The sequence below is a fragment of the Colius striatus genome, chromosome W (assembly GCF_028858725.1).
Source record: "Colius striatus isolate bColStr4 chromosome W, bColStr4.1.hap1, whole genome shotgun sequence".
Taxonomy (NCBI): domain Eukaryota; kingdom Metazoa; phylum Chordata; class Aves; order Coliiformes; family Coliidae; genus Colius; species Colius striatus.
In genome coordinates, this window is record NC_084789.1 from 1,422,482 (window position 1) to 1,434,711 (window position 12,230).

The window sequence follows — 12,230 nt, forward strand, 5'->3', positions numbered from 1 at the left end:
CGATATCATGACGTGATTAGGCATCAAGACAGTCAGTTGTCCCAAACTGCACAGTGCCCCTTGTGATCTTGAGGGTATTCCAGGCCATGCCTGGTCCCCACAGATCGGAAAAATTCCCTTTGGTAACTGTACAGGCACAAGACTAGACCTGGATCTTTTTGGTGAAGTACCAAGCACCAAGATATCGTGTTCTTATACATGCCCAGGATGGGATCCACATTCTGTCTCAAATGTTTTGGTATTGCTGGTAAAATTAAACATAACACAAAAATCCATCTTTATAGATCCCAATAATTCTAACTCCTGTGGCTCTGTTGTCATTGTTGGCAACCATGAAACGATCGAATCCCAGTTGTCAATTTTGCCATTACCCTTAACTAAGGGATTTGTTTTTTAATGCATTTGGTACAGGCCATTGTGCCACATCTAATGGAACTCCCACCAAACAGGTAGAAAAAGGATTATCTGGAGTGACCATTGATAAACATATTGTAGACTGATTGATTGCTTTGGCCAGTGTAACCCACATGTTTTGCTTGGGTTGTTGAAATTGCCTAAAACCATTTACCACAATCATTTGAAGCATCAACAGTATGACAAAATCCATTTTTTACTCCTGATCAAAAAGAATCCTTCACCAATAAGTCTAAAACACAAACCACTTTTTATAAACCTTTTTTATCTTTTTTTTTTAAATGTGTTACTGACTGCTCAATGCCAAAGTATTCTATTCTTCCAAGTTCCATTCCTGACACCTAAAACACCTTAGAAAGTTTCCACTGTAAGAAAACCACTATTCATCATCACATTTACAGCAAAATGCATGACATCACGGCCAACAGTTTTTACACTCTGAGGCAACGGATTGAGGATGGAAAGGATGAGCCCAGCGGTTCGTGAGGGCTGGGGCCAGTGGTGTCGGCGCGCGATGGGGGGGGGGGGGGTCACTCCGGAGAAGCTTAACGGTCGCGGGAAGCGGCTGCGCGGCGGCGGCTGCGGATGGAAGGGGCGGGGGGGGGTCTGGCTCACTCCGTGCCGTCTCCGGCACCGGCGACGCAGTCGGTATTACTCTCTCCTGCGTTTTCTTTTTCTTTGTCTCCCCTCGCGTGCCCGATGATGCCCAGTCTAACTCGGGGTCGCGCCCCCACACTCTCCCCTGATCACCCTGCGCCCGACACCGCCCGACTCCGCCCGTTCGGCATTCCCCGTCCGCTCGACATTCCCCGCCCGCATCCTCTTCAAGTCGTCCCACGGGTAACCCGGCGGGCTGGGCTCGACTGGAAAGCAGCTCTCCCGCGGGGGCTCTGCTCCGGGGCCGCACCCCTCACTCTCCTCCTCGCTGTCAAGTTTATCACATTCCGCGTCCCCACACAGTGATGGACCCGACTGCGCCCCAGATTCTCCACTTCCACGCTCGTTAAAGCCTCCTGATCACTACAAACTCTCTCCTCTGTCTGCGCTTTCCGCCCCTCCCCCCGGATAGCTTCCTGTGCCGACAACAAAAACTGTTTCTCCTCTGCTGCCTTAGACAGAGTCCTCTTAAGGCAGCCTGCAACATCTCCTCCACCGCCGTTCAATTCTGGACGTTTAATAACTCTGTGGGTGCCTGTACCACACCCCACCTCTGCATCCATAGGATGCACGTGGCCGTGGGCGTGCGATTAATCCGCTTGCCCACCTCAGGCGCCACCGCTTTGAGTACCTTAATCACCTGTTCCAACTGTGCCATGGCCGCAGACATTCTACCTTCCGCCAATCACGTCGGGGTCACCATATATTGCCGCTACCGACAACATCACCAGGCCGCCCGCATGGATCACTCAGCCCAACCCCACTGAGGGGACAAGATCACTACATGCACAGTATGGATGATACTTTATTCCAACTAATTGTTTACACCATGTGCTTTTATCTGCTAACACAAGCACCTCCTTTCACTCCACCCTGTGCCCACCTCTTCTGTACCCTCCACCTCTCGCATTACAACCCGAGATCTTCCGGACGCCTTCAACATGGGTATCAGAGAGGACAAATTTGAGATGGAAAGATGTTAATATGCCCCCTGAAGCGGCCAGTCCCTGGGTGGCAGGGTGTGTGGATGAATTTGGGCAAATTCCTAGGACGGTTATCACCTCCTGTAACCTAGGATTTTACACCTGAACAGCCAGGGTCAAACTACCACAGCCTTTCAGTCAGTCTATTCCTGATAGTGATGTAGAGCTTTATACTAACATGTACTAATAAACCTTATACCAACTTATCGCAATAGTATAAAGCTTATTTTTCCCTTGCGCCCGGCACCCAATAAACATATCTGGATGATCTCATGGGCAAAAGTAGCATATAAGGAGGTAGCTAGCAAAGGAAGGGTGGCTTCGAGTCAACTCTGGTGGTTGTACTACGTTGCCCGTGTACATCTCTGCACGTGCATTATACTCTCTACTTCTTCGAGTGAATATTGCCTGCACTACTACAACATTTGGTGACCCCGACGTGATTTGTCGAATTGGTTGGATTAAGAACCCTCGGCAGAAAAACACTTGGATTCCTGCTTGAAAAGGCAAGTCATCTGAGTAAACTGATATAATGGGAAAAATGATAAGCAAAGAGGAAAATCCTATTGACACCCTCCAGCATATCCTTGCTGAGAAAGGATTCAATTATGAAAGAGAGGATTTGCTAAGACTTGTAAGATGGGGACAGGAAGTAGGTCTCTTTGTTTCCCCCCAAGAAGTATATGAAAAGGGACACTGGGAAAACCTAGGAGACATGTTGAATAATGCTATCGGCTTGTGTAAATCGGTATCATCCATTATACACCAGCTAGAAGCTGAGCGTGCTGCAGCTGCTGCCATGAAAGCAGAAACTGCTGTACCATCTGCGTTCCCGGTAGATGCTAAAAGGTTCTTTGGAGGTGGTGACTTTATAGTACCATCGGCTCCACCTCTAGAAGAAAATACTAAGAGACTCTTCGGAGGGGATAATGTCATAATACCCTCGGCTCCACATCTAGAAGAGGAGAGCATGGATGTGAGCCCACCTCCCCCAGAACCCCCTAGAGCACCGTTCCAGGAGCCGAATACCCGTATTGCTTCTCCTCCCCTCCCACCCACCCTTCACCATCCTGCCCCATCCCATCCTTCTGCTATGTCTGAAGGAGTACCTGGCAGAGAACGAAAGGTACGTTTTACAAATGACACTGTGGATATGCCATTGCCCCTGAGCTCATCAATCCCTGAGTGTATTCCTCTTCCATCATCACCCCCAACATCTAGTGAAGTTGAAGATCAACAAAGACAATTATTAAAGGAAGAATTAATACGACACGGAGAAGATATGAAACAGACTTTGGCCCATTTGGAGGAACTGATGGAAAAACCAAAAGCAACAGCTAATCAACTGTTGGAACGAATTAATGAATTAACCAACCCAGAGATTAAAGTTTCATCCCCACAGGTGCTCAGAGACCCCCGGCCAGATGACTATGATCCGGCTAAGAAATGGAGAGGCCTCATACGTGATGCAATAATCGAAGGAGAATTTATTCCACAAGCCTTTCCAGTAATAGTAGCACAAAGAAAACGACAATGGGCACCTTTGGATTGGAAGTTGATAAGGGAAGGCCAGAAAGCTGTAATGCAATAAGGCTTGTCCAATCCATACATTCAAACGTTACTGGATCATATTTTCGCCAGTGGATTGATGATTCCATTTGACTGCCAGAAGCTAGCAGAAACTTTCCTGAAGCCCACTCAGGTATTACTATGGGAGTCTGAATGGGAAAAAAGAGTTGATCTGGCAGTAGTAGAAAATATGGACTTACAACAGGGAGATCCGCGGCGAGTCGTCACAGCAGATATGATGTTGAGTAAAGGACCGTTTCCTGACCCTCAGGTACAAGCCCGACTGCATGAAGCTATTTTGCAGCAAACACAGACACTGGCTCGTCAAGCATTTAAGATTGTCCCTGACATGGGGGTGCCAGTTCCCTCATATACAACTATTATACAGAAACCTAAATAGTCTTTCATGACCTTTTTTAGACCGTCTAAGAGCAGCTCTGGATCGTATACCAAACATGTCAACAGAAGTAAAGGTGGAAATAGGGTTACACTTAGCAGTTGCTAATGCTAACCATGACTGCAAAAAGATCCTGCAGGCTCTCCCGCGGACAGCAACTTTGGTCTACATGATAGAAGCCTGCTGTAGGGTAGGATCTTCAGGACATTTAGCTGAAGCTATGGCAACAGCATTGAAACCATTAGTTCAACCTCACAAAGGAAATCGGAGGCCAAAATGCTTTAACTGTGGAAAAATAGGACATGTGAAAAATCAATGTCGGTCCAGACCATTGGTATACACAAACAGCTCCGCCAGACCATCTGGGTTCAACAGCAGATTTCATGGCAATTGTTACAGATGTGGCAAGTTTGGCCATAGAGCCACTGAGTGCTGCTCTCGAGTGGCCAGACATACAATGCCTAAGGGAAACGGGTTAACGAGCGCAAAAAGGGTGAGCGCGATGACACAAAAACGCCCTTCAGCACCAACAGCTGCCTGGATGGCCTCAGATCAGCCACTGCAGGAAGCGCAGGAGTGGATGTGGAAACAGCAGTAGATGTAACCATCCACAACACGGAGGTAACAGTTATCTCATCTAACGCTAACGGACCCCTTGGCTATGGTTTAAGTGCTTTGCTTTTAGGATGGTCTTCGGCCTCTCGACAGGGTATTTTTGTGCTCCCCGGTGTTACTGATGCGGATTATGAAGGAAATATTGGAATAATGGTTAAAGTTTGGCAGCCACCAGTTCATATACCTAAAGGAACTAAAATAGCTCAATTAATTCCTTTCAGAGCTAAAGTTCCTTTCGCAGGAAGTCATAAGCGTCGAGACGGTGGTTTTGGATCCACTGGAGTACCTGAGGTAAGACTGGCAATGCCACTTTCACAGGGAAAGCCCACTCAGACGGTTGTATTCCAACATCCAAATGGTGAACACATGGTTGGGTACAACACATTACTGGATACGGGAGTAGATGTTACTATTGTTCCATTATCCTATTGGCCAAAAAGCTGGCCTTTAGAGAATTTAGACACCCCTGTTGTTGGAGTAGGAGGAATACAGATGACAAAAATTAGCACAGACCTGATTTCGGTATGCATACAGGGCGAAGAGAATAGATGTGTGCAAATTAAACCCTATGTAATGAACACTTCAGTTAGGCTTTTAGGTAGAGACGCCTTAAGCCAAATGGGCTTTCGTTTGTCAAATGAAAATTTTTAATGGCGGCCATTGATGGGCAACCAATCCTGAAGTTAACCTGGCTCACAGATAAACCAGTTTGGATTGATCAATGGCCGCTAAGCAAAGAAAAGCTCGCCCACATTCATGAATTAGTAAGTGAATAATTAGAGATAGGTCATATGAAGCCATCCACCAGTCCATGGAATACACCAATTTTTACTATCCCTAAAAAATCAGGGAAGTGAAGGCTGTTACATGATCTAAGAGCTGTTAATGCAGGACATGGGTGCTTTACAGCCAGGATTACCCTCTCCTGCAATGCTTCCAAAAGAGTGGCCCCTGTTGGTGATTGACCTAAAGGACTGTTTTTTCACAACTCCCCTATATGAGGATGACAGTGAGAAGTTTGCTTTTACAGTACCATCAATTAACAAACAAGAGCCAGCAAAACGATATCAATGGACTGTTTTACCTCAGGTAATGAAGAACTCACCAACTATTTGTCAAACTTATGTTGCCTGGGCGCTGGCACCTCTGCGCAAAAAATACCCTCGTGTCTTATTTTACCATTATATGGATGATATCTTGATTGCAGGAAAAGACCTGGACCAGCATCGCATTCTACAAGAAGTGAACTGGCAGTTAAGCATCTCCGGGTTGGTGATCGCGCCAGAGAAGGTACAAATGCACGCCTCTTGGAAATATTTAGGTAATATTATCACCGATGAGCGCATTTACCCTCAGAAGGTGGCAATTAAAACAGATATTGCTAACTTAACAGATGTTCAAAAGCTAATAGGTGATATCCAATGGGTACGAACCATATGTGGTATCACAAATGAGGATCTTGCGCCACTAATGCCTTTGTTAAAGGGCTCAGTAGAGGCTGATAGTGCGCAAAAACTGTCCCGGCAGCAAATGCAAGCAATAGAAAAAATAGGAAACAAGATAGTCAATAACTACAGTCACTGATATGATCCTGACTTGTCAATTAACATTGCTGTGATAAGTCAAAACCAGCATGTAATGGCAGTCTTGATGCAATGGGATTCAGTAGCGAAAGACCCATTGAGGATCTTGGAGTGGATATTTTTGCCATATAATTTGCAAAAAACAATTACCACGAGGCTAGAGGCAATTCTGAAAATAATAGCTACGGCCAGGAAACGTCTGCTGGAAATAGCAGGGATTGAAACAGATGTCATTTTCGTTCCTCTCACAGATGAGTTCTTGAAGTGAGCACTGCAACAATCTGATGAATTACAGTGGGCCTTATTGTCATATCCAGGGACTATAAATAATCATTATCCGGCCCATAAATTGTTTTCTGTTAAATTTCAAATGGAAGACCGGCTGTTGAGATCAACAGTATCCGTTAAAGTCCTGACTGTTTTTACTGACACAAGTAAGATCCAAGCCAAAGCAGGAGTGGTTTGCTGGGAGAATAGAAAATGGCAAAATCTAACTGTTCATTCCCCAGGCAGTTCAGTTCAACTGCTGGAACTGATGGCTGTAGTTAAAACTTTTAAGAAATGGCCAGACGTCCCATTAAACATCATCTCTGATTCCCTCTATGTGGTCGATGCCGTCACTCGATTAGAGAGAGCGTTGTTGAAAGAAATCTCTAATCAGAATTTGTTTAACTTATTCCTGCGGCTCTGACATCAGATAAATGAACGTCAAACTGCTTATTATATTGGACATATTCGAAGCCATTCGGGCTTAAAAGATGGCCTATCAGTTGGCAATGAAATTGTTGACAAGATAGTGGCAGCTCCTTTATTGATACCTATGGGGCCAATAATTGACAAATTTTCTCAAGCCCGAAGATCGCACGATTTTTTTCATCAAAGTGCGAAAATGCTGGCAAAGCAGTTTGACCTGACCATATCGGACACTCGGGGTATTGTTTCCACGTGCCCTGCATGTCAGAATCAAATCGGCCTAGGAGTAGGAGTCAATCCCAGGGGTCTGGCACCATTAGGTATATGGCAATCAGATATCACTGTCTATGCTCCTTTTGGGCAATTTAAACGTATACATGTCACTATTGATACTTATTCAGCCATGGTTTGGGCCACAGCCTTAACCAGTGACAGTTCTCGAGACGTCATAAGACATTGGAGGAGTTGCTTTGCAGTCCTTGGTGTTCCAAGAGAGATAAAAACTGATAATGGCTCGGGATACGTAGCCAGTAAAACACGTAAGTTTCTAAACTTATGGGGTGTTAAACATACTACTGGAATCCCAGGAAATTCCACCAGTCAAGCCATTATTGAACATACACATCAAAGCTTAAAAGGCCTGCTAGAAAAACAAAAAACGGGGGAAGAGGGGGTGAGCTCTCAAGATAGACTAATGAAAGCCCTTTATACAATGAATCATCTCAGAATTGTGGCAAACTGGAATGAACCACCGGCATTAAGACACTTTGCCCAAATGAGTCGGGATTTGGATTTTACTGACAAACCTAAAGTTTGGTATAAGAATCCCACTACTGGAGAGTGGCAAGGACCTGCAGATCTGTTAACGTGGGGAAGAGGCTATGCTTGTGTCATCACAGATCAAGGTCCCCGGTGGATTCCAGCAAAATGGATCAAGTCACATCAACAGAAAGGACTTAACTGTAAGACCAATGGAAAAAACAATCTTGAGGAAAGAACCAAGTGATCCACCTTCAATCCATCACTCTATTAAAATGTAAACCCTCGCAACTGTGGCACCACGTACGCTGCTGTAAATTCCTTCAGCTATCTGTATTGCATTAAAAGAATTGAAGAACTTAAGATGACCACTGGGAACTTGAAAGCAAAAATGGTGTATTTTCTACAGATGAAGAGATGTTGCAAGTTAATCAATTGGGCCCTGGATGATCTCATGGGCAGAAGCAGTGTGTAAGGAGGTAGCTAGCAAAGGAAGCGTGGCTTTGAGTCAACTCTGGTGGTTGTACTATGTTGCATGTGTACTTCTCTGCACATGCATTACTTAGACTCTCTACGTCTTTCAGAGAATATTGCCTGCACTACTACAACAGAGGGGAGAACGTAGAAACTCGGGAAGAGAGTGTCATGGTTTTGTCCAACCAGGAAAAGGGGGAAAAAAAACCCCCAAAAACGTGACTCCTCCCCCTCCCAGCGGAACATGGAAGGGATCGGGGAAAAAAAAGTAAAAGAGCCCGCGTAAGTTGAAGAACAATTGTGGTAGTTTGAGCCTGGCTGGATGCCAGGTGCCCACCACACCACTTTATCCCCCACCTCCTCAGCAAGCCAGGGAAGGGGAGAAAAATAAGATGGGAGTCTCGTGGGTTGAGATAAAAGCAGTTTAATAAATAAGCAGCAAAGCCGCGCGCGCGGGAAGCAAAGCAGAAGCAGATAAGCTGTTACTCTCTACTTCCCATCAGCAGCGATGTCCGGCCACCTCCCGAGAAGCAGGGCTTCAGTACGCGTAGCGGTTGCTTTGGGAAGGCCAGAAATGAATCTCGCCTCCCCTTCCTGCTCCTCTCCCCCAGTTTATATTACTGAGCTGACGTCATATGGTATGGAATATCTCCTTGGTCAGCCTGGATCAGCTGTCCTGGCCATAGTCCCTCCCAAGATCATGCCCACTCACAGCTATTGGTGAAGGTGGGGGAAGGAATGCTGGAGGGACAGCCCTGATGTTGTGCAAGCGGTAGTCATAATATTGATATCAACAGTAAGCACAGCACTGCAGGAGCTGATGTGGAAAATCACTACCGTCCCAGACCCACTACAACAATTTACTAGGGGAAAGTTGAAGAAGAAGAACTATAACAAAAATAAGGGGATATTACAAAGAAAACTGGTGAGTGATGCAGTTGCATCTGGGACCTGACCTAAGCGACCGCTCCAGACCGGCGACTGAAAAACCGTCACCCTGGAAGAGAGTTCCTTCCAACTAGCTCCCTACCTATATACTGGGCATGACATCAGGATGATATCGAATACCTGCTGGCCAGTCTGGGTAACTTGTTCAGGCTGTACCCTTTCCTGGTTCCTCATGGGAATTAACTCTATCCTAGCTCAAACCAGGACAGAGGGGAACGGTAGGGGAAGGTGTTTTAAGATTTGGGGTTTATTTCTCATTTCTCTACTCTGTTTTAATTGTTCATTAATAAATCAAATCATTTCTCCCCAATTTGAGATTGTTTTGCCTGTGACAATAATTGTTTAGTCATCTCAACGAGGACAAGTGCAGAGTCCTGCATCTGGGGAGGAACAACCGCATGCACCAGTACAAGCTGGGGATTGGCATGCTGGAGAGCAGCTCTGCAGAGAGACACCTGGAAGTCCTGATTGACAATAAACTAAACATGAGCCAGCAATGTGCCCTAATGACCAAGAAGGCCAATGGCATCCTGGGATGCATGAAGAAGAGTGTGGCCAGCAGGTCGAGGGAGGTTCTGCTCTCCCTCTACTCTGTCCTGGTGAGGCCTCATCTGGAGTTCTGTGTCCCGTTCTGGGCTCCTCAACTCAAGAGGGACAGAGAACTTCTGGAGACAGTCCAGTGCAGGGTCACCAAGATGATTAGGGGACTGGAACATTTTTCATACGAGGAATGGCTGCAGGAACTGGGGCTGTTTAGTCTAGAAAAGAGGAGACTGAGGAGAGATCTTATTAACATTTACAAATATCTAAATGGTGGATGTCAGGAGGTTGGTACATCCCTTTTTCTATGGTCTCTAGCAACAGAACAAGGGATAATGGGATGAAGCTGGAACACAAAAAGTTCCACTTAAACACAAGAAAAAACTATTTCACTGTGAGGGTGACGGAGCAGTGGAACAGGCTGCCCAGGGTGATTGTGAAGTCTTCTCTGGAGATCTTCAAGACTCGCCTGGATGCATTCCTGTGCAACCTGATCTTAGGTGGACGTTCTTTGGCAGGGATGTTGGACTAGATGATCTCTAAAGGTCCCTTCCAACCCCTACCAGTCTTTTGTTATATTTCTTTCTTCCCATTTGTCATGGTTTGACATGACAGCCATTTCTTGTAATGGGGAAGAGGCTGTAAAAATGGCTCCTGTAAGAAGTTGCTTGAAACTCTCCCCAGCTCTGAGCCAGATCCACTTCTGGGGCTGAGCCAGTTAGGTGCCTCCATAATCACTTTTTAAGACGAAGCCCGAAGAGGAGGGTTCTTCCTGTTCCTTCTTGCTCTGTCCTTTCTTGTTTTCCAGCTGGTGGTGGTGCAAGGAGTTGGGAGAGAGAAGCGACTAATACAGACCCCAAGGTCAATGAGGGAAGAGAGGAGGAGGTGTTCAGGAGCAGGGACTCCCCTGCATCCTGTGGAGAGGACTGCTGAAGCAGAGATTTTTGCACTTCATTAAAGACCCTGCATCAGGGGCAGTGACTCACTTTGTTAAAGACCCCATGCCAGGGGGGAAGAAGAAGCAGCAGAGACCATCTGTGAGAGACTGACCACATCCCCCGTTCCCTACCCCCCAGATCCGTTGAATGGGGAGGAGGTAGAGTTGTGGAGCAGTGAGCTGAGATCGAGAGGAACGGAGGGATGGGGGAGGGAGATCTTTAAGTGTTGGTTGTATTTTTCACATCATCCTGCTCTCTTTTTGCTTTTTGTTCTGTTCTGTTTCTTATAGGTAGCAGAATAAACTTTGCTTACTTTCCTCTCTAAGTCAAGTAGTGGAGTCTGTTTTGCCCAGAACTGTAATTGGCAGCAAGCTCTCCCTGTCCTTGTCTTAATCCACAACATCCTTGGTTATCTTTTTTACCTTCCATTTCGCTGGGGCCTCCTCTGTCCTAATGAGGGTGGGGATGAATGGAGGGCACCGAGCGAGAGACTGGTGTGATGCTTCATTGCTGGCTGGACAAAGCCATGACATTAATTGACATCCAACGTGGGGCTCAAGTCTGTGGGGCTTGTAGCATTGGAGATGAAATTTGAGATAAGGATATTAATTGTGAGAGGTAACTGGCAAAACATGAACCATGCTGCTGAATGATGGGCTTTTCTGTGGTTCTACCTCTGGTAAAGGTACAAGGGGTGGATTTTAACACCTCCTTAAAAAGTGATTTACGAAGATGAGGGATTCATGGTTTGACATTTCACTCTGATACCCCACTAGACAAGCACCATGACACCAGTCCAGTTGAGAAGGGGGAGTGATAGAACAACTTAGTGAGCACCTGGCACCCAGCCAGGGTTAAACCATCACAGTGTCATTAACTGAGCTACCTTATAAATCACCCTCACAGGTCGAAAAGACCACTAAGCAAAACCATTTGTTGGTTTATGCCTAAACTACAGTGACAGTAAGGTAGAATGAATAACCATTATCAACAGCTGCATGGTGTGAGCCTGGGTACTTTGTATAAATAATGCATGCCTTGATACTAGAGATTGATAAGAATGAAACCCCCTGCCCCGCAAGGGGCGGGATGATGTCTTAATGTGTATTAGATAAGGTTTTGTATAAATACAGCACAGGATGTACTGTTGGGTGTACTGGCACATGTCTCTGCCAGGATGGAGGCTATCTCTTCACAAGGAGCCACATGGAGAAGACAAGGGGCAACAGGTACAATTTGCACCAGGAGAGAGGTTTCGTCTCAATACAAGACAGACTTTTTTTTTTTTTTTAAACACCAAGAACAGTCATACATGGGAATAGTCACCCCAGGGATAGGGTAGAGTCCCCATCACTGGAAGTTTTCAAGATGCAATTGGACAGGGTGCTAGATAATCTCATATATGCTCCCTTTCCTACAAAAGGTTGGACCAGATGATTTTTCAAGGTCCCTTCCCACCTGGGTTGCTCTAAGATTCTACAGTTCTTCAGTGGATCACCATTTAATAACCCTTTGCTTGCTCTGGTTTGGAGCAAAGCATTGGCAACATTGCCTGCAAGGCAGGACACGAGTTCCACCAGGCACCATAGACTTCTAAAAACATACGGTAATCACCCGGTCTCTCTTGACTGTATAAGCCCTACCCAGCTTCTTCAAAATT